Source organism: Lepus europaeus, chromosome 17 (assembly GCF_033115175.1).
Source record: "Lepus europaeus isolate LE1 chromosome 17, mLepTim1.pri, whole genome shotgun sequence".
In the NCBI taxonomy this organism is placed as follows: Eukaryota; Metazoa; Chordata; class Mammalia; order Lagomorpha; family Leporidae; genus Lepus; species Lepus europaeus.
In genome coordinates, this window is record NC_084843.1 from 18,146,511 (window position 1) to 18,151,601 (window position 5,091).

Genomic DNA, 5,091 nt, shown 5'->3' on the forward strand with positions numbered 1-5,091 from the left:
TATTACTATACTTAGCACAGAGAAGTATACTAATATAAGAACTTTCACTTTGGTTAAGTTTATTCCAAAATGTTTGACTTTTTTTGTAGCTTTTCTAAAGAGGATCCGTCCGTCCTTCCGTCCTTCCTTTCTTTCATTCTGTTTTTTTTTAAGGGGGCTTATTTATTGTCACTGTTCCAAATGTACAAAAAAAAATTAGAAAATAACCCCCCAACTCAATTCCCCCTACCCCCACAACATTCTCCCCAACACAAATTAATTTTCCCCAAAACCACAAACATGAACTGGTCCTGGTATTTTCATAAACAGTGCAGCTAAGAAACAGTTTAGAGAAAATTGAATAGGATTCAGATTACATCCATTCTGTCCTCTCAGTTCCGAGAGGTAATAATCCCACATGGGTCTCAGTCCTCCCCAATAATTTCCCCATGTCTGGTAAAGAGTCCTTTTACAAAGTGGTGTATTTGGCTGCTGCTTTAGAGATCCTCCTGTGCCTTCTTCTTCTTCTTGGGTTTTTCATCTTGAATTACAGGGGGATTTGTAGCCTCTCGCTGTAGATAGCTAATAAAATCACTTAATTCACGGCCACCTTCATATTTCTTTGGACTTAGCTTCTTGTTGGCTGGAGAGAAGTAGATGGTAGGAAAACCTCTGACTTCATATGGAGAAGGCACATCATTGGCTGTGGCATCCATCTTGGCAATGACAATATTTGGGTCTTTGCTGAGCTTCTCTCCCAGTTCTTTATACTTGGGCTCCAGATTCTTAGAGTGACCACACCAAGGAGCATAAAACTCAATCAGGACATCTTTATTTTCATTATTCACTATTTCATCAAAATTCTCTGCTACCACTACCTTTACAGGCCCATCATTGCTCTCTGGGATGGGCTCAGATTTCAGGTATCTCTTCAGATTGCCATCAAAGTAATCCTGCAGGAACCTTTCCAGAGCCTTGCCATCACAGGAGAACTCCTCCTGCATGACAAACTTCTCTCCTTTAGCAGTTCTGATAGCAACAACAGGAACCTCGCCAGTACTGCTTTCCAAGCCAAAATCAGAAAGTTCATGGCTAAAGGTTTTACGGCTAGCTACAGCAAAATTGAGTTTGTGTCCAGCATCCAGGAACTTCTTTGCCACCATCATTACTCTGTTTCTCCAGTAGTTAGACCCTTTGGCATTCTTTTCATAGTCCACATCATAGTCAAATCTTTATTGTCTTCTGTCATGTGAGGACAGATACCAAAAATGTTTTCTTTCATTCTTTTTTAAAAGATTTATTTATTTGAAAGTCAGAGTTACACAGAGAGAGAAGGAGAGGCGGGGTGGGGGGGTGGGGATCTTCCATCCAATGGTTCACTCTCAGTTGGCTACTGTTTTCCCAGGCCATAGCAGAGAGTTGGATCGGAAGTGGAGCAGCCAGGATTCAAACTGGCACCCATATGGGATGCTGGCACTGTAGGCGGCAGCTTTACCCATTACACCACAGCGCCGGCCCCCAGAGATCTCTTTCTTGATTTATTTTCCAGTATATAAAAATTCTACTATTTTTTTGTATGTTAATTTTGTACATTGTGATTTTACCTAATTGGCTTATCACTTCTAACAACTTTTCGGTGGTGTGGTTAGGTATTTCCATGTACAACATCATCTCATTGCAAACATGGATATTTTGACTTTGTTCTTTCCAATTTCAGTGCCCTTTATTTCTTTCTCTTCCCTAATTGCTGTTGCTAATACTTCCAGTACTATATTGAGTAAGAGTGGTGAAAGTGGACATCCTTGTCTTGTTCCAGATCTGAGGGGAAAAGCTTTCAGCTCTTTCTCATTCAGTATGATATTGGCTCTTGGCTTGTCATATATAGCTTTGATGATTTTGAACTATGTCTTTTGTATATTTAATTTGTTGAGAGTTCTTATCATGAAGGGATGCTAAATCTTATCAAATCCTTTCTCTGCATCTATTGAGATGATTATAGAATTTTTGTTCTTCATACTGTTGATGTGATTTATAACATTTATTGACTTATACGTGTTGAACCAGCCCTATGTTTCTAGTATAAATCCCATTTGATTATGATGTGAGATCTTCTTGATGTAGTGTTACATTTTATTTGCTAATATTTTGTTGAGGATTTTTGCATCTATGTTCATCAAAGATATTGGTCTGTAGCTTTTATTTGTGTTGTTTTAGAATCAGTGTTGCTGGCCTCATAAAAGGAGTTTGGCAGAGTTCTATCCTTTTAAATATTTTGGAATAGTCTGAAAATATTGGAGTTAGTGCCTCTTAAAATGTTTTATAGAATTCAGTAGTAAAACCTTTAGAACCTGGATTTTTCTTTGATGGGAGACATTTAATTATTGCTTCAGTCTCATTGCTCATTATGGCTAAGTTTAGATATTCCATATCTTCTTGATGTAATCTTGGTAGCAATTTCTTCAAGGTTTCCCAATGGTTAGCACATAGTAGTTTCCAACAATGTTTTGTATTTCTGTGTTATCAGTTGCAATGTCTTCTTTTTCATCTTGTACTTATTTGAAGTTTTTCTCTTTTTCTTTGTTAGTCTGGCTATTTATTAAACAGATATTTATAAAATTGGTTTGTCTATTTGGTTTATCTTCTTTCTCCTCCTCCTCCTCCTCCTCCTCCTCCTCCTCCTCCTCCTCTTTCTCTTTCTCTTTCTCTTTCTCTTTCTCTTTCTCTTTCAGAATTACAGAGAGGAGAGACATAGAGTATTTCCATCTGCTAGTTCACCCCCTCCCCCCAATGGCCACAACAACCAGGGCCAGGCCAGGCTGAAGCCAAGGCCTTCATCTAGGTGTCCTAAGTAGGTGGCAAGTACACAGTAGTTGGGTCATCTGCTTTTCCAGACACATTTTCAGGGAGTTTGATTGGAAGTGGAGCAGCTGGGGCTTGAACCGTCATTCATATGGGATGCTGGTGTTCAGGGCAGCAGCTTAACCTTCTGTGCCACAGTGCTGGCCCCTGATGTTTACTTTAAAAAAATTAAATAAATCTTTTTTTAAGTCAGAATTATACAGAGAGAGGAGGAGAGACAGAGAGAAAGAGAGGTCTTCCATCTGCTGGTTCATTCTCCAATTGGCCACAACAACTGGAGCTATGCTGATCTGAAGCCAGGAGCCAGGAGCTTCTTCCGGGTCTCCTACGCGAGTGCAGGGGCCCAAGGACTTGAGCCATCTTCTACTGCTTTCCCAGGCCATAGCAGAGAGTTGGATCAGAAGTGGAGCAGCCAGGATACAGACCAGAGCCCATATGGGATGCCAGCATTGCAGGCAGCGGCTCTACCCACTGCACCACAGCTCCAGCCCTGATGTTTACCTTTAATGTAGGTCTTTCTTCTAGATTTCTTCTGAGATGGGTCTAGAGGTAATGGATTCTCTCAGTTTTTGCTTGTATGGGAAATACTGAATTTCTCCTTTACTTCTAAAGTATAGCTTCCTTCCTGAGTCCTGGCTTTGGCCTGACCCAGCCCTAGCTGTTGCAGCCATTTGGGGAGTGAACCAGCAGATGGAGGATATCTCTGTTTCTTTCTCTCTCTTCCTCTTCTCTGCCTCTGCCTCTCTTCTGTAACCCTGACTTTCAAATAAGTAAATAAATCTTTTTAAAAAATGAAATATAGCTTCCCTAGATATAATATTCTTGGTGGAAAGTGTTTTTCTTTCTTGTTTTTTAAGATTGATTTATTATATGAAATAGTTATATATATATAGAGAGAGACAATCTTCCATCTATTGATTCACTCCCCAGCTGGCTACAATAGCCAAGGCTGGGCCAGGCTGAAGTCAGGAGCCAGGAGCTTCTTTTGGATCTCCCATGTGGGTGAAGGGGCCCAAACACTTGAGCCATCCTCTGATGCTTTCTCAGACACATTAGCAGACAGCTGGATCAGAAGTGGAGCAGCCGAGACATAAACCAGCACCTTTATGCAATGCTGGTGTTGCAGGCAGCAGCTTTATGAGCTATGGCACACTGCCAGCCCAGGGAAGCATTTTTTTTCCCCAAGACCTTTAATATATCAGCTCATTTTCTCTTGGTCTTTCGAGTTTCTGCTAAGAAGACTGCAATTGGTATAGTTGGGTTCCTTTATAGATAATTTGATAGTTTTCTCTTACTGTCTTTAGGATTCTCTCTCTGTCCTTAATTTTTGACAACTTGTTTATAATAGGCCTTGGAGAAGATCTTCTTTGGTTCAGGTTTAACTGGGGTCTTTGAGCTTCCTGTGTGTGGATGTCCATAGTACTTTCAAGACTTGGGGGACATTTTCAACTACTGTATCTTTCAGTAGGCACTCAATGCCTTTTCACTTCTCCTTCAAATATCTCTAAAATAGGGCCGGCGCCGTGGCTCAATAGGATAATCCTCGCCTATGGCGCCGGCACACCGGGTTCTAGTCTTGGTTGGGGCGCTGGATTCTGTCCCGGTTGCACCTCTTCCAGGCCAGCTCTCTGCTGTGGCCCGGGAAGGCAGTGGAGGATGACCCAAGTGCTGGGGCCCTGCACCCTATGGGAGACCAGGAGGAAGCACCTGGCTCCTGCCTTTGGATCAGCGCGGTGCGCGCCAGCCGTGGCGGCCATTGGAGGGTGAACCAACAGCCAAGGAAGACCTTTCTCTCTGTCTCTCTCTCACTGTCCACTCTGCCTGTCAAAAAAAAAAAAAGGTAGGAGTTTCTGTGTTTATAATCAGGAAAAGCCACCGGGACCCGCTGTCAATAAGCTTGGATAAATTGCACTAGGTCTTTATACTATTTGGCCATTTGGGCCTGTTAAAGAGCAGATTCAAGGCAGGAGGTAAGCCACTGAGAGGCGTGGAGCATTAATGACCAGCTCATAAACCAACAGTCTGACTGCCTGTTTGGAGTGGACATAAAACCCTGAGAGCTAAGAACAAGATCTTTAGCTGGGGCAACATAAGTTCTTGTGATAGTTTCACAAGTTTCAGTTTAATTTGCTATTCATTCTTTCTAATTTCACTGGAAGTTAGGGACATTGAAACTTTTGTGTGACAAGAAGAACCTTTCAAATTGCATAATTAATGTTCCAGTGAATGAATAAACCTGTAACATAATAATTA

At 41.6% G+C, this 5,091-nt stretch overlaps 1 pseudogene; it reads right to left on the bottom strand.

Annotated features, from left to right (window-relative positions):
* Nucleotides 1–229: 229 nt before the first annotated feature.
* LOC133775719 (protein disulfide-isomerase A3-like) lies at nucleotides 230–1,261 on the bottom strand (annotated as a pseudogene).
* Between the last annotated feature and the right edge of the window lie 3,830 nt (nucleotides 1,262–5,091).